The sequence below is a fragment of the Tursiops truncatus genome, chromosome 12, assembly GCF_011762595.2.
Source record: "Tursiops truncatus isolate mTurTru1 chromosome 12, mTurTru1.mat.Y, whole genome shotgun sequence".
Classification (NCBI taxonomy): domain Eukaryota; kingdom Metazoa; phylum Chordata; class Mammalia; order Artiodactyla; family Delphinidae; genus Tursiops; species Tursiops truncatus.
Window position 1 is genome coordinate 62157368 of NC_047045.1, and position 18727 is coordinate 62176094.

Below are 18727 nucleotides of genomic sequence, written 5' to 3' on the forward strand. Positions count from 1 at the left end.
AATTGACAGTTTTTTAAGATACATAGTGATTAATATTACAAAGGTGCACAGTCAACCTCATTCAATTCTAGTTGACACTAAAATACATTTTCTGGAAATCTGTTCGACAGTAGGTATTAAGAAAATTTTTAAATTATAATATTATTTGATCCAATAATGCCAGTTCTAGAAAAGTGTGTTGAACAAATAATAAGACATTTATGTAAAAATACAGGGCGCACGGGGCTGGGAGGAGGTGGGCAGGCTGGTGGGCTGGGGGCTATGGGCAGCCAGGAGCGCGCGGTGGACTCGGTGGCGGCGAGTAGTTAGCTGTTGTTAGTCAGTGTCAGTTCCTCGGTGGCGGCGGCTGTGATCACCAGGAAGGGTACGGAACGGCCGGCGAAGGTAGTCACTGCAGCGGCGTGTGAGCCCCTCAGGTATCTGATTAAACTGGAACTTACACTGTAGACATTTCTTTGTGGATTTGTCTGAAAACCTAAGACTCTACTGTCCTAGGTTAAGAACTCTTGGATTAATATAATGGTATTAGCAGAAGTCATATTGCTGTGGACTGGGGAGTGAATTTGTGTGAGGGCAAAGACGAAAGGGAGGATACCATAGGGATCTGACCAGTTCATCATTGTACCTGACCTGGTAAAAGATTCCCTAGGAAGGGGTGTTATTTGTGTGGCATTTGTATCCTGAAGTGTGATGATTGGAGTGTGAGGGATGGCATGTTGTAAACATTGCTATCTTCAGAAAATAAGTTAAGGAATGAGAGGCAAGGAAGAAAGGACATTCATCTTGGAAGGACCCAAAGCACTTTGAAGTTTAAAGGAATGTAATGATAGCTGCTAAACCACCTTTGTCACCGAAATGGATGAAGTACTTGAAATTTAAATGCCGTGTGGCTGACAGGGTCTTGGTGCTCTGGCCTGGTGTCAAGCCTGAGCCTCTGAGGTGGGAGAGCCAAGTTCAGGACATTGGACCACAAGAGACCTTCTGACCCCATATAATACCAATCGACAAGAGCTCTCCTAGAGATCTCATTACAGCACAAAGACGCAGATCAACCCAACGGGCAGCAAACTCCAGTGCTAGACGCCCCATGCCAAGCAACTAGCAAGACAGGAACACAACCACACCCATTAGCAGAGAGGCTGCCTAAAATCATACTAAGTTCACAGACACTCCAAAACACACCACCAGATGCATGCCTGCCCACCAGAAAGACAAGATCCAGCCCCATCCACCAGAACACAGGCACCAGTCCCCTCCACCAGGAAGCCTGCACAACCCACTGAACCAACTTACCCACTGGGGGCAGACACCAAACACAATGGGAACTACGAACCTGCAGCCTGTGAAAAGGAGACCCCAAACACAGTAAGTTAAGCAAAATGGGAAGACAGAGAAATATGCAGCAGATGAAGGAGCAAGGTAAAAACCCACCAGACCAAACAAATGAAGAGGAAATAGGCAGTCTACCTGAAAAAGAATTCAGAGTTATGATAGTAAAGATGATCCAAAATCTTGGAAATAGAATGGAGAAAATAAAAGAAATGTTTCACAAGGACCTAGAAGAACTAAAGAGCAAACAAACAATGAAGAACAACACAATAAATGAAATTAAAAATTCTCTATAAGGAATCAATAGCAGAAGAATAGATAAGTGACCTGGAAGATAAAATAGTGGAAATAACTACCACAGAGCATAATAAAGAAAAAATAAAGAAAAGAATTGAGGACAATCTCAGAGACCTCTGGGACAATATTAACTGTACCAACATTCGAATTATAGGGGTCCCAGAAGAAGATGAGATAAAGAAGGGGTCTGAGGAAATATTTGAAGAGATTATGGTTGAAAACTTTCCTAACATGGGAAAGGAAATAGTCAATCAACTCCAGGAAAGGCAGAGAGTCCCATACAGGATAAATCCAAGAGAAAAACACCAAGACACATGTTATGCAAACTATCAAAAATTAAATACAAAGAAAAAATATGAAAAGCAGCAAGGGAAAAACAACAAATAACATATAAGGGAATCCCCATAAGGTTAACAGCTTATCTTTCAGGAGAAGCTCTGCAAGCCAGAAGGGAGTGGCAAGACATATTTAAAGTGATGAAAGGCAAAACCCTACAACCAAGATTGCTGTGCACAACAAGGATCTCATTCAGATTCAACAGAAAAATTAAAACCTTTACAGACAACCAAAAGCTAAGAGAATTCAGCACCACCAAACCAGCTATACAACAAATGCTACAGAAACTTCTCTAGGCAGGAAACACAAGAGAAGGAAAAGACCTACAATAACAAATCCAAAACAATTAAGAAAACAGTAATAGGAACATATACATCGATAATTACCTTAAATATAAATGGATTAAATGCTCCAATCACAAGACATAGACTGGCTGAATGGATGCAAAAACAAGACCCATATATATGCTGTCTACAAAAGACCCACTTCACACCTAGGGACACATACAGACTGAAAGTGAGGGGATGGAAAAAGATATTCCATGCAAATGGAAATCAAAAGAAAACTGGAGTAGCAATTCTCATCAGTCAAAATAGACTTTAAAATAAAGACTATTATAAGAGACAAAGAAGGACACTACATAATAATCAAAGGATCGATCCAAGAAGATATAACAATTGTAAATATTTATGCACCCAACATAGGAGCACCTCAATACATAAGGCAAATGCTAACAGCCATAAAAGGGGAAATGACAGTAACACAGTAATAGTAGGGGACTTTAACACTACACTTTCACCAATGAACAGATCATCCAAAATGAAAATAAATAAGGAAACACAAGCTTTAAATGACACATTAAACAAGGTGGACTTAATTGATATTTATAGGACATTCCATCCAAAAACAGAATACACTTTCTTCTCAAGTGTTCATGGAACATTCTCCAGGATAGATCATATCTTGGGTCACAAATCAAGCCATGGTAAATTTAAGAAAATTGAAATTGTATCAAGTATCTTTTCCAACCACAGTGCTATGAGACTAGATATCAATTACAGGAAAAGATCTGTAAAATATACAAACACATGGAGGCTAAACAATACACTACTAAATAACCAAGAGATCACTAAAGAAATCAAAGAGGAAATAAAAAAATACCTAGAAACAAATGACAATAAAATCATGATGACTCAAAACCTATGGGATGCAGCAAAAGCAGTTCTAAGCAGGAAGTTTATAGAAATAAAATCCTACCTCAAGAAACAAGAAACATCTCAAATAAACAACCTAACCTTACACCCAAAGCAATTAGAGAAAGAAGAACAAACAAAACCCAAAGTTAGCAGAAGGAAAGAAATCATAAAGATCAGATCAGAAAAAAATAAAAAAGAAATGAAGGAAACAATAGCAAAGGTCAATAAAATTAAAAACTGGTTCTTTTAGAAGAGAAACAAAATTGATAAACCACTAGACAGACTCAGCAAGAAAAAAAGTGAGAAGACTCAAATCAACAGAATTAGAAATGAAAATGGAGAAGTAACAACTGACACTGCAGAAATACAAAGGATCTTGAGAGGTTACTACAAGCAACTATATGCCAATAAAATGGACAACCTGGAAGAAATGGACAAATTCTTAGAAAGCACAACCTCCTGAGACTGAACCCGAAAGAAATAGAAAATATAAACAGACCAATCACAAGCACTGAAATTGAAACTGTGATTAAAATCTTACAACAAACAAAAGCCCAGAACCAGGCGGCTTCACAGGCAAATTCTATCAAACATTTAGAGAAGAGCTAACAGTTATCCTTCTTAAACTCTTCCAAAATATAGCAGCAGGAGGGACACTCCCAAACTCATTCTACAAGGCCACCATCACCCGATACCAGAACCAGACAAAGATATCACAAAAAAAGAAAATGACAGGCCAATATCACTGATGAACATTGATGTAAAAATCCTCAACAAAATACTAGCAAACAGAATCCAACAGAACATTAAAAGGATCACCCGCCATGATAAAGTGGGGGTTATCCCAGGAATGCAAGGATTCTTCAATACATGCATATCAATCAATGTGATACACCATATTAACAAATTGAAGGAGAATAAACATATGATCATCTCAATAGATGCAGAAGAAGCTTTTGACAAAATTCAACACCCATTTATGATAAAAACTCTCCAGAAAATAGGCATAGAGGGAACTTACCTCAACATAATAAAGGCCACATATGACAAACCCACAGCCAATATCATTCTCAATGCTGAAAAAATGAAATCATTTCCTCGAAAATCAGGAACAAGACAAGGGTAACCACTCTCAGCACTCTCATTCAACATAGCACTGGATGTTTTAGCCACAGCAATAAGAGAAGAAAAAGAAATAACAGCAATCCAAATTGGAAAAGAAGAAGTGAAACTGTCACTGTTTGCAGATGACATAGTACTATATAGAGAGAATCCTAAAGATGCTACCAGAAAAGTACTAGAGCTAATCAATGAATTGGGCAAAGTAGTAGGATACAAAATTAATGCACAGAAATCTCTTGCATTCCTATACACTGATGATGAAAACTCTGAAAGAGAAATTAAGGAAACACTGCCATTTACCATTGCAACAAAAAGAATAAAATACCTAGGAATAAACCTACCTAAGGAGACAAAACACCTGTATGCAGAAAACTATAAGACACTGATGAAAGAAATTAAAGATGATGCAAACAGATGGAGAGATACACCATGTTCTTGGATTGGAAGAATCAACATTGTGAAATGACTCTACTACCCAAAGGAATCTACAGATTCAATGCAATCCCTATCAAACTACTACTGGCATTTTTCACAGAACTAGAACAAAAAATTTCGCAGTTTGTATTGAAACACAAAAGACCCTGAATAGCCAAAGCAATCTTGAGAAAGGAAAACGGAGCTGGAGGAATCATTTCCCTGGCTTCAGACTATACTACAAAGCTACAGTAATCAAGACAGTATGGTACTGGCACAAACACAGAAATATAGATCAGTGGAACAGGATGAAAGCCCAGAGATAAACCCACGCACATATGGTCACCTTATCTTTGATAAAGGAGGCAAGAATATACAATGGAGAAAAGACAGCCTCCTCAATAAGTGGTGCTGCGAAAACTGGACAGCTACATTTAAAAGGATGAAAGTAGAACACTCCCTAACACCATACATAAAAATAAACTCAAAATGGATTACAGACCTAAATGTAAGGCCAGACACTATCTAACTCAGAGAGAAAAATTTAGGCACAACACTCTATGAAATAAATCACAGCAAGATCCTTTTAGACCCACCTCCTAGAGAAATGGAAATAAAAACAAAAATAAACAAATGGGACCTAATGAAACTTAAAAGCTTTTGCACAGCAAAGCAAACCATAAACAAGACCAAAAGACAACCCTCAGAATGGGTGAAAATAGTTTACAATGAAGCAACTGACAAAGGATTAATCTCCAAAATTTACAAGCAGTTCATGCAGCTCAGTATCAAAAAAACAAACAACCCAATCCAAAAATGGGCAGAAGACCTAAGTAGACATTTCTCCAAAGAAGATATTCAGATTGCCAACAAACATGTGAAAGGATGCTCAACATCACTAATCATTAGAGAAAAGCAAATCAAAACTACGATGAGGTATCACCTCACACCAGTCAGAATGGCCATCATCAAAAAATCTACAAACAGTAGATGGTAGAGAGGGTGTGAAGAAAAGGGAACCCTCTTGCCCTGTTGGTGGGAATGTAAATTGATACAGCCACTATGGAGAACAGTATGGAGGTTCCTTAAAAAACTAAAAATAGAAGTACCATATGACCCAGCAATCCCACTACTGGGCATATACCTTGAGAAAACCATAATTCAAAAAGAGTCTTGGGCTTCCCTGGTGGCGCAGTGGTTGAGAGTCTGCCTGCCGATGCAGGGTAACGGGTTCATGCCCCGGTCCGGGAAGATCGCACATGCCGCGGAGCGGCTGGGCCCGTGAGCCATGGCCGCTGAGCCTGCGCGTCCGGAGCCTGTGCTCTGCAATGGGAGAGGCCACAACAGTGAGAGGCCCACGTACAGCAGAAAAAAAAAAAAAAAAAAAGTCTTGTACCAAAATGTTCATTGCAGCTCTATTTACAATGGCCAGGACATGGAAGCAACCTAAGTGTCCAGGGACAGATGAATGGATAAAGAAGATGTGGCACATATATACAATGGAATATTACTCAGCTATAAAAAGAAATGAAATTGAGTTATTTGTAGTGAGGTGGATGGACCTAGAGTCTGTCATACAGAGTGAAGTAAGTCAGAAAGAGAAACAAATACTGTATGCTAACACATATATATGGAATGTAATAAAAAATTTTTTAATGGTCCTGATGAACCTATGGGCAGGACAGGAATAAAGACACAGATGTAGAGAATGGACTTGAGGACACGGGGAGGGGGAAGGTTAAGGTGGGACGAAGTGAGAGAGTAGCTTTGACATATCTACCCTACCAAATGTAAAATAGATAGCTAGTGGGAAGCAGCTGCATCTCACGGGGAGATCAGCTCAGTGCTTTGTGACCACCTAGAGGTGTGGGATGGGAGGGTGGGATGGAGATGCACGAGGGAGGGGATATTGGGGGTATATGTATACATATAGCTGATTCTCTTTGTTATACAGCAGAAACTAACACAACATTGTAAAGCAATTATTCTCCAATAAAGATGTTAAAAAAATAAGTAAATAAATATATAACGAGCAAAAGATAAAAAGTTCAAGAAAATACATTAATCACAGTGCTCTTTATTATTTAAAAAACTGGGAATAGCTTAATTGTTGTGTTATACGGAAATATAGATATTAAAATCTATCCATAGGATGAAATATTTTTAATAACAATGACAAGAGAGAAGACTCTTGAGATATTAAAAAGTGCATAAGTCTCAGAAACACTAAAATAATTTTTTAAATGCATGTATTCATTCAGTAATTAAAATTCATTATACATTTACTATGTGACAGGCAAATTTTCTAAGTGTTTTATAGACTTTGTTTTTCTTCACTGTAGTATTTTTCTAAATAAATTATTTATTTATTTTTAAATTATAGTTGGTTTACAATATTATATTAGTTTCAGGCGTATAGCATAGTGATTCAATATTGTATAGATTACACTCCATTTAAAGTTATTATAAAATATTAGCTATATTCTCTGTGTTGTGCAATATATCCTTGTAGCTTATTTTACACATAGTAATTTGTACCTCTTATCCCCTACCCCTATCTTGCCACTCCTCCCTTCCTCTCCCCACAGTAATATCTAGTTTTTTCTTTATATCTGTGAGTCTGTTTCTGTTTTGTTACATTCTTTTTTTTTTTAGATTCCACATATAAGTGAAAATATATAGTGTTTATATTTCTCTGTCTAACTTATTTCACTATCATATTCTCCACGTCCACCCATATTGTTGCAAATGGCAACACTTTATTCTTTTTATAGCCTAGTAATATTCCATTGTAGATACATACCACATCTTCTTTATCCATTCATATGTTGATGGACACTTAGGCTGCTTCCATATCTTGGCTATTGTAAATAATGCTGCCATGAACATTGGGGGTCCTGTATCATTTTGAATTAGTGTTTTCCTTTTTCTTTGGATATATACCCAGGAGTGGAATTGCTGGATCATATGGTAGTTCTGTTTTTAGTTTTTGAAGATCCTCCATACTGTTTTCCCATAGTGGTTGCACTAATTTACATTCCCACCAACAGTGTACCAGGTTTCCCTTTTCTCCACATTCTTGCCAACATTTGTTATTTTTTAGAATTTTTGATTATAGCCATTCTGACAGGTGTGAGTATCTCATTGTGGTTTTGATGTGCATTTCTCTGATGTATAGATATGTATAAAACTAAGAAGTTGTTTAATCATGAACACAGGTTATGGTTATTTAAATGTGGCTATCAAAACAGTCTTTTTGTCTTTCTGGGGTTTCTAAATCCTATTGCTACATGCCATTTAACTTCTGTCAATGACTAAAAACAAAATTGCCAAAAGAAGCAAATTTCTATTCGCAAGAAGCAAGCTATTAGTAAGATGTTTTCTGAAATAGTGAATTGAATGTCAACACTAGGTGTTTCTTAATAGACTAACAGAAGAGTTCCCATAAGGCAGTGAAATATCACATAAAACACACAAAAAATATAAACCAAAACCAATATTTTGTTATCATTCCACTGGATTATATTCCATCCAGATGGAAAAACAGGCCTTTCTTAGACTTTTCTTGACTTCAGTGATTTGTGTGTATCCATCAATTTTAAATAGAGTATTTTTTTAATAGCTCCTATCTTGCTAAGGTAGAATGAAATTTCAGTTCTAGACTATTTCTCTAGGCTACAGTCTACAATACAGAGTGCTACAAAGAGTCACATTATATTTTTAAACCACTCTTTTCAGCACATTTATAAAAGTACAGTAATTCCTGTAGTTCATAAGGTTAGTTATGTTTGTTAATACTGATCTTGGGAGGAGAAAATTTAGTTGATAGTATATTTTGAATACTTTTCTGAGGTGTAAAAGTTGGCAAGATGAGTGATGTTTTACAGAATTACTGGGAAATTCCCTTTTTGTTAAAAATATATGAACTCTGCCAATTTTAAATCTGGTCATTGCAATATAATATTCAAATTCATTTTCCTAGCTAATTTCAATCACTTTCCTTGAATTAAAAATGATTCTTTTGGGGAAAAAATCAGAATGTGTAGTCACTAAAGGGCTTACTGCTTACAAAACAGTATACTTCTAGTCAGACTGCTTTTCTACGTACTTGATGTACCTTGCTTGTACCATGTACCATGAGTGGTAAGAAACCTGCCTAAGGTCACAGAGCTGGACCTGGGACTCAGGATTTCTATATTCCTGGGACTTGGGGGCAGTTTGAAGGTCTGCTCCTTGCTTATTACTAGACTATGTTTGGAAGAAAATCACAAAAGAAAAAAAAATTAGGATCAGAAGGAGTTGAGAAACATCTAGCCTAACTCTCCTGCTTTCCCAATGAGGAAGCTAAGGCTCACAAAAGCCATGGAATTTGCCCAGGATCAGAGCTGGCTCTAGAACCCAGATCTCCTCACTCTTAGAAATGTGTTCTGCTTTGCCAGCATCTCCCAAGGTAACATCAAAGGATACTATCATCAGCATCACCAGGAGTGCTTCTTAGATGTTTAAATTCCTGGGTCCTCTTCTTTTTCTCTCTCATGGTACAGCCCAGGACCACCCATTTTAGCAAACACATCAGATAACTTTTATGCCAAATAGAGTTTGAGAATCAACACATCTTACATATCACGCAGAATATTTTCTTTAAATACAAAAAGTATATTAAATAAAATATATATTGAAGTAGGCAATTTGGAAAACTGATCCAAATTAAGAGAGATTAATTATAAGAGCCTTCTTGGAGGAAGGTATGTGAGCCAGTGAACTGTGCCATGGTCCCACATTATTGAGGTTAGATGAGGTAAGAGTTCATCTTGGATGAATGCACAGAAGTGGTTATGAATATGTCACCTATATATATACATATATATATGGAGAATATTGTATCAGTAGGATCTAGGAATCATTCTGGGAAGCGAGGAAAAAAAAGAGATTACATAGAAAGGGATTCTCAAGAGAGAAGCGTTACTGTGTAACTGCCGAGTTTTCATGCTACTAGAAGCCTTGGAATTTTATGAGTGTTATTAGTAATGAAATGAGAAACACAATAGCAAAACCAAATAAATGTTACTTTTATTTGTCAGAGATTTAATTCAACAATTAATTGTGTTATCTAGGTCATGTTGTGGCTCCAAAGAGAAGTATTTCCACCCTTTAATGAGCTTAAAATCTAAATAGGAGTAATGAATCCTAGCATAAAGATGTTGCTTGTAATGCAGACAGTGCAGCTTAGAGAAAAATGAAAGTTGGCCTGAAGATCTGGAGAAAAGAGAAATCACATATGGCTAATACAGCAGTGTGACGTGAGGGGTGGGGTGATAGACCAGGAAGGTGGTCTTTAAGCTGGATCTTGTGGACAGGTGAAATTTATTCACATGCAATGATATATCGGTATGGGTCACCTAAAAAGGCCACTGTCGCTGCTTAATATTGAATTTGTGTTTTAAATTTCAGCCATTTTAAATGAAGTCGCCTCAAATAGAAAGTGTGTCTTTTTCTTAATTGAATTTATTTTTCAAAAACATGTAAAATTTCCTTATCTCTTTTGGGTGGAGAGTAAGGAAAAGGACAGAGTCTAGTTCAAAAACTAAAAGTGGCAAGACCATAAAATTAACATGATAATTATACGTATTTTAAAACTTGCAAGTGATTAGATATTTGCCTCATAAAAATTTGTAACTGCTTGTGTAATTTTTTAGCTCTATGTTTAGTCATATATAAGATTGGTCCCAAAATATATTAGTGTGTGCTGATATGGAGAAAGGAGGTACTTAGTCTTGAAATTTCTGATCGTGACGGTTTTTCTTTAATAAATCTAAACTTTAAAATGCCAACAGATCATGCAAGTTATGTCTCTGTATTTACACAATGAGCAGAGGTCCAAAACTAAAACCAATCCCCCTACACTGGATTCTGCTCTTTTTTAATGATATTTTTGGGTGCTGTCAACAAATAATAAGTATGTGATGCACCTAGCCTACGTTACTCTCAGTCCCAAAAGTCTTTGTTCTTCAGCAAGACAAAAACTCTGGTATCAAAAAAGTATCAAGGGTTTTTATTGTTTATTTGGCTGTTGTTTTGAATTCAAATTTTCTCACACTTTGGACATACTCTAGGATTACTAGGTAGACTTCTGTTTGTATTCCCTTTTGTTCTATTAGTGTCATATGTCCTTCTACCCCTGCTTCCTTCCTTCCTTCTTTCATTCAGCAAACATTTAAGTAGGAGGCACTGCATAAGGTACCAAGAAAGTAACTGGACAAAAGCTAGGAGCCTTACCTGACTTTTGCTCTAGGAAATGACATCAGTGTGATTAATGGGTCCATAGATGTCTATCCTGGGTGCTACCAGGACACTAGGAAGAGGCACTCAGTAGAACCTTGAGGTTGAAGAAGGCCCGTAGGAGGAGCAGGTGATGTCAAAGCTGTAACCTGAAAGATAGATAAGGAGGAGCTTCACCTTGGTGAAGGTGCAGATGAGGCAAAACAGTAAGGCTTTGGAAAAGTAGCTTAGTAAGCCTAGAGCAAGTATACAATTGGGGAGCAAGAGCTTGTGGATGAAGGGCCTTGTGTGCCAGACTAAGAATTCTAGGTTATGATGATAAGAAAAGTAGCCATGGAAGACTTTTAAGCAGAGAAGTGGTGGAATCAGACTCAGAGACCATTCTAGCTGCTATGTGACAATTAGAATGGAGGGAGGTGACACGAAGAAAAGATTTATGAGGCAGCTGTGCAGAAATCTAAGCACAGGATGAGAGTGCTATGGGAACTGAAGTCCTGGAGGTGGGACAGGGAAAAGTAGATGGATTTGAGAAGTAGAAACAAAAGCACTTGAAAATTCATTAACTTGTTTTGAGGCTGAAGGAGATAAGAGTGGGAAGCAGCAGGAGAAGGAAGAAATCAAGGAAGACACCTAGGACGCTGGCTTGTGCAACTGAGCTAGCAAATAAGGGAGAAATCAAAAATGTTATAAAATTATTGCCCAGATTCCAAATATTTTAGTGATGTATTCATGACAAAAAGTTTAATATACATTTACTTTATTACTCACCATAAGATTTCTGGGCTACTTGGAGTTATATGGGCAATTGAAAGTCTGTTATAGTTCATTTTTTCAAAGTATCATTTGCCAGAACTCTTTGGCTTTATTATTCTGACCATCGAAATACTTTCCTTATGAGGAATCATTCTTGCCAACTCACCTAACCACTTATTTGAAACATCAGTTGTTAATAGGTTGGCTGATACTTTGTCTTCCTTAAAAGTTGCCTTACATTAAAGGTTTTGCACATTAAAGGTCAGAAAAGATGTTAATTTTCCTTTTTAGGGAGTAGAAGCCACATATAGGTCTAAAATTTGAAAATAAAATAAAGACTAGTAATTATTTCATGAAACTAACACATATACCCAATGAGTAGTTAACTTAAAAATACTCAAAATCACATCTTGATTTTAGAACTTTATTTTTAACCAAATTTCATAATTTTATTCCTTTGTTCATCAATTTCAACTAAGTGCTCTCTTTAAAAGAATATTCTTTATCTGATGTAGATAGTAGCATATGAAGTACTGATGACCTGTTTGTAGAGATGACATTGAAAGTGTTATCCAACATCAAGATCGTTCATTTTGAAAATAAAAAGAATTACGCTTGGGGTTTAGATGAAGAAATGTTTCGGGAACAAAGGGCTCTAAAAGAATGTTGGCAGCGGTAAAAGTGAAAGGTATGAACGGTGGCAGGCCAAGAAAGCAACTGACTATTACTTCCTTGATTCCAAAAGTTTAGTATTTTCATTTGTAATAAGTGAGTAACAGTGATCGAAAATTTTCCTGGAATAATAACAAAATATATTACAGGAAGTGTTACAAGAGAATGTGTCCTCTCTTAATCACTTCAAAATAAATAGGAGATTTCAACATGAAGAACAGAATTCCACAATGAGTTTAACACTGTGTACTACATATTCTTTTTTGGAACATTTTGAGGTTTTAATTCCAGACTTTAAGCCCATTGAAATATACATGCGTGTAGGTGTGTGTATGGGGGTGATGATCGGTGTATAAACACGCACATATGCGCACAAAGAGAAACAAACATCTACCTCAACATCTTTGTAGACTAAGGCAGAGTAGTAACAAGATTTTAAAGACAGATGCTTGTTAAATATTTTTCATTACCATATACATAAACACATACACACACGTGCGCGCACACGCACGGAGAGAGATATATACACTATTCCAGAGGCTGAATGGGAAATAAATGGAATAAGTAAATAAAGTAGATCTGGATTTAGGTCTTAATCCAGATGGCCTAATAGACAAAGTAACGAAAATGTCAAGTAGAAAGTGGAAGGTGGCGCCCTGTGATGACCTAGATAGGTGGGATGTGCAGGGGGTGGGAGGGAAGTCCAAGAGGGAGGGGATATATGTATACATATAGCTGATTCACTTCATTGTACAGCAGAAACTAACACAACACTGTAAAGCAATTTTACTCCAATAAAAAAAAAAAGTGGAAGGTAGCTACAAGAATTACAGGAAATTCAGAAGAGAAAAAGGTTAACTTAGGCTCCAAAAGAATCTAGAAAGCTTCATAAAGGATCACCATTTTATTCGGACCATGAAAAATAGGGATAATTTGAACATATGGAGAAGGAAAGATACTGAAGTTAAAAAACTAGAGCAGAGATAGATAACTACATAGATGTGTTCATATATGTCGTAATACTGTGGATCCAAGAATTTTGCTGATAACGTCTAATGCTCAGGACAACCCTGTGAGGTAGATTTTATCACATTAACTTAGAGAGAATGAAGCAAGTTCAGAGGGTTTCTTGAGGTCACATGGCTGGTAGACATCACCCACCAGCCGCTGGACTCCAAAGCCCAAGCTCTCTGTTGCCACTTCTTTACACTTCCTCAAAGATTTGCAGACATGAACTTGCAAGACAAACTCAGGAAACAGCAAATATGCACTTTGATTGGAGGGCAAGGTGAATTTCACAATATCCAGAGTGAAAAGGAAGCCTTTTCCTTCTTTGTTTATTTGACCTGATGAAGGCCAGAGGGTAAGGGTATCATAGTCATAGATGGCATATGTTGTCCACTTCCTGTGTACCAGGCACTGCGCTAAGAATATTATGCGTATTATCTCATTTAATCTCCTAACAATTCTGTATTGTCTCAGTTTTTTAGGTAAGGAAACAGGCTTAGAGAGAAAGAGTAAGCCAATTTCCAAGGTCAAAGTGCTAGGAAATGGTGAAGCTAGGGTTCAGACTCACTGTCATGAGACTCCAGACAAGAGCCTGGACTCTTAACTGCTAAACTACAATGCCCTAGAAAGCAGAGTTACGTGATATACATCATGTATGTGTATGAATATGATATATATAGTATATGTGTGTATACATATGTGTATATGCACACACACACACACACACACACAAACACGTGTTTCATACCTAACAGTGATATCCAGAAATGCTTTTGTTGATATGTCTTGAGTTTAGTAGAACGTAAGTGCTGATCACATTCCTTGGTTTGTGTTATTTTCTGCATTCTGCCATGCATTAAAGAGCATTTATTGGACACTAGTTTTGTGCCAAACATTCTGCTGGATACCAGAATTCAAAGCTAAGACACAGCCTCTATAATTAAATAGCCTACCCTTTTGAAATTCAAGGTTGCTAAATTAATACAATGGGTCTATAAGCATTACTTTATTTCTAAGGTTACTTGCTATTATTGTTTCAAGTTCTCTCTTGCTTTGCTAAAAATACATAGAGAAAACAGTTTTACGTCATTAGGTTAAAAAGATTCAGTATAAGCCGAAACCTACTAGTTTGCCGAGCATTAGTTAATTAATGAGCATTATTATTTGATGAATGTATGTCATACTGCAATGTCAGTTTCACAGGGAGATTTGCTGGGAGGCTAACAAAGCATGATCTTCAGTATTCCTCGAGTTCACTGACACCATTAAGAATTAAATCTTAAATCAGTGATCATCTCTACGTGTAAGAAGGCTGCAGAGGATCTTGAGGCAATAAAGTGATTAAAATGAGAGCCATAACCTATCAACAATACAGCCCGTCCACATAATCCCCAAGTGACTTTTATACAATTCTTCTTCTCAGACATTGGAAGCATTTTGCTGGTTTAACCCTTCAGCATATACTCAGGAGATAAAATATAGGTATTACCTCTATTTTCCTGACATGGACTCTGACAAGGAGAGTTAAGAGAAATTTTGTTTCATTGTTTAATTTTAGTAATATTTGTCAGCGGAAAGGGCAGCTGGTTAAAGAATAGAAGCATTTATGATTCTTGCTTTCCCCAGGGACAATTATCTTTCAAAGCTATAATACTTGGAGAAATCTTTGCCTTCGGGTTGGACTCCACTTAAACGAATTCATAGTATATAGATTCACTGCACAACCCCAGATGCCAACTTCTTAATGGAGTAATGGCATCAAAACTTGCAAATGAGTTTATTTAAATTTTAAGTATAACTTTAGTCCTTTATTCTTGTCTTTCAATTTAAATTTACACCATCTCACAGATTTTTAACTTGACTGCTATATAGTAATGAAGGGATTGGGTATATTTGTGTCCCAACTCATTTGTTCATTCTTTTTTCAAGCAATATTTATTGAGAGCCTAGGATGTAACAGACCTTGATCTAGCTGGGGGACAGCAGTGACCTATCGCAAAAGTCTTGACCTTCATGAAGTGAGAGAGACCCAAGAGGAGGTGACTATCTAATATTGCTCTTTTCAAAGTAGGTTGTGAGAATGAGTAAGCGATACCAAAGCAGAATATAACTGTTAGCAAAATAAACACTTATTTTCATGGATTTTCATTTTCACTTGCAGCTTATAAAACCCGTCAGGTTACTTCTCCAAGATATTGGATTTTCCAGCTCTAGCCTGGGGTTGCCACTGATTGCCAGTAGAATTTACAGAAATCTCCTTTCTGAGGCCAGAGCCATGTCTCAGAGCTGTCCACATGGAGATGGTCAATACAGTTTGACCAGCAATAGTTTCTTGATTGTCTACGGGAACATCTGGATCTTTGACCTCACAAGTCGTTATACAACAGGCCCTTATCCCTGTGGAAAAGTGTTTGTTCCTTTGTGGCTCAGAGGCCCTGTGTTTGCATGTTAGGCTTGATGTTCTGGAAGTCATTTTCTCTAGCACTGGGGTTATTTAATTCCAAGGACTGGTTTGAATTTCTTTTAAAACTATAAGTGTATAGGATTACATTTAATTGTTGGTTTATGTACAGGAGCATTACTGCCCTGAGCTGCAGGGAGCACATTATAAGTACTCCTTTGTCCTGAGTAAATATTCATTCAGTTACAGGCTGGATGAGGTCCCATGAATCTCTGAATCATGACGTCTGTGCGAGGATTTGGAGATACTGTTGATATTATCTATTAAGATTTTGCTGTCTATAGGGTCATATAAAGTAGCTTGGAAATTGCAGTGTAAATCAAGAAAAACAATGTCTAAAGCTTGGACCCTTCGACCAGATGGCTGGAGTTGAGCCATTGTGAGTACATATTGTTGGCAGCACACAGGTCAGACAAAAAGCCTGTTGTTCCAGGCGCTCAGCGTCAGCCTTCCAGGGGCAGCGGGAGGACAGAGCGGGGCATTGCTGCACGTTGCGTCGGCCTGAAGGGCAGGAACGTGGAGTCCTGTTCTGGTTCAGTTTCACTCTGGAGGTGACAGTCCAATAAAGGAACGATTTTCTTGAAGTACAGCATGCTTTCCCAGTCGTTTCTGAGGAGATTTCTTTTCAAGTGTTAGGGAAGGACTTTCGCTCCAGGCGCCTAGTTCCTCTACCTCCTGGCATCCAGGGTCTTGACTGCTAATCACCCCTTTCCATGCCTTCCCAGCCCTCACCATACTCAGGAGTTGAAAGGCCCTGGTCTCCATAATATATTCTTGCCAGACTCGGAAATATAGCAAGTCACGGTCTCATTTCCATGATCTGCCCTTCGTAAGGGTCATATGGAATGCACTAAATCTAGAGAAATCTATCTGATTGCAAACACCCTGTGTGAGGTAATACTGCAGAGTGAGAATGGGTGAGCAGTTCTGTGGAATTCCCTGCCTTCGTTGAGTGCCAGAAGTATTAGGGATAATTGGGATAATGTCATTAAACACTCAATTATAAGATGGTGCTTCCCTCACGTAGCAGAACTCTCTCGCCACCGAAGGGTACTGCCAAGAGTTGTGAAGAACAACACGGGTCAGCAAACGTGTATTCCTGTTACAAAAGCTTTCTAAACACTGTTGGGATTTCTCTACTGCCTTGAACAGATGGCTCATGACCTGCAGTGACTTCTTTCAGATCCAGGGTCTACAGAATCCAGGCTGCTGTCCAATCACTAAATGGAGTCCCACAGGGCCGTGCATGATGTAGTCCCTGCCAACTTCCCCAGCCTCCTGTCTCTCCACTCCCCAGTTCTCCTCATTCTCTGAACCTCATCTCCTTCTAGCCATTCTTTTTTTTTTTTAATTTATTTATTTTTTTGTTTATTTATTTTTGGCTGTGTTGGGTCTTCGTTTCTGTGCGAGGGCTTTCTCTAGTTGCGGCGAGTGGGGGCCACTCTTCATCGCGGTGCGCGGGCCTCTCACTGTAGCCGCCTCTCTTGTTGCGGAGCACAGGCTCCAGACGCGCAGTCTCAGTAGTTGTGGCTCACAGGCCCAGTTGCCCCGTGGCATGTGGGATCTTCCCAGACCAGGGCTCGAACCCGTGTCCCCTTCATTGGCAGGCAGATTCTCAACCACTGTGCCACCAGGGAAGCCCCCTTCTAGTCATTCTTAACTTCCTTCAATTCTTCAATCGCCTTTAGACTTTTGCACCTACAGTTTATGGTACCTGGAAGAGACACCCTTCCAGCTTATCGCATGATCTTCAACACCTACCCCCACCCACTGAGGACTTGATTAATAACAAGTTACTCTCTCCCCTATCCAATCGGAATACGCTATTCAGAAGCTTTTCCACACCCATCAGGATGTAGCCAGTGTACCTGATCACCTATGAGAAATCTCCACTTCCCCAAACTTATTTGGGTTCTTCCTTCTTCCTTGATGCCAAGGATAAGGGTGCATCGGGCAGGGCTAGATAGTCCCTGGGCATTAGTCTAGTGACCAAATGGTCTATAGGAACCTCCTACAGTCAGCAACTCCACTACACAAAAAGTCTGCTTACTCCTCTTTAATTAGGACTTCAGACACACACAAGAATTATTTGAAAATAATGTAATCAAAATGGAGATAGGTTCTACTGAACTTAATAAATAAGTTCAGCATAAGCAGCTGATTACAGATACGTCAGCATCTTTACTGAATTGGAAAGCCCCCAATGAAGTTTTGCTGAATGGATATTTTGAATGAAATATTCAGTAAAAAAAATGAGACCTGACTTTAGAGCTTCAAACACTTCCCTTGCAGGAACTGGAGATAGTTGTCTAGTAAGGATTGGTCCAGTTTTCAATCTGCTCTTTGCCCTCTGATTTCCCATTCATTCATTAAATAAATATTTGTTGGGCACTCCCGTCTAACAGGTACCGCTGGCTTCTGTCCCTTTATGCATGCTTCAGCGTGCCTGAGCCCAGGGCAATGGCTTAATGTCCAAAATAAGGAGGTAACATGGAACATCACTGAATGGCAGTTGAAAAAGCTATGGTTTTCATGGCTTCTCTGCTTCTAAATAATTGTATACTCTTAAAAATAATAATTTATTGGGTACTTATTTCTACCAGACATTATTCTAGGTGTTTATATTAATCCTCATTTGATCCTCGTGAGGAACCCAGGATGTAGGCAGTAGTGTTATCTCCATCTTACATATGAGGAAATTGAGGCAAAGAATTACTGAGTAACTTGCCCAAGGTGATGCATCTGGTAAATACTGAAGTCTTGCTTTGAACTCAAGAGCCCATACTCTGATCGTCATAACACCTTGGAATGGAAAGTCACCTGACCCCACAGGGACTTGTTTGTTTGCTGCATCTATAAA

The 18727-nt window shown here is 38.1% G+C and overlaps 1 protein-coding gene across 8 annotated transcripts in view; it reads left to right on the top strand.

Moving 5' to 3' along the window:
* Nucleotides 1-18727, top strand: part of PDE7B (phosphodiesterase 7B) — a 475975-nt gene that overhangs the window by 222200 nt on the left and 235048 nt on the right. The window contains exon 1 of one of the 8 annotated variants that reach the window (XM_073789637.1): nucleotides 15426-15445. The exons of the other annotated variants lie outside the window; for them this stretch is intronic. The gene's annotated coding sequence lies outside the window, so the exon portion shown is untranslated. Of the gene's footprint in view, nucleotides 1-15425; nucleotides 15446-18727 lie in introns of those variants that run through there. 8 annotated transcript variants of the gene reach the window in all.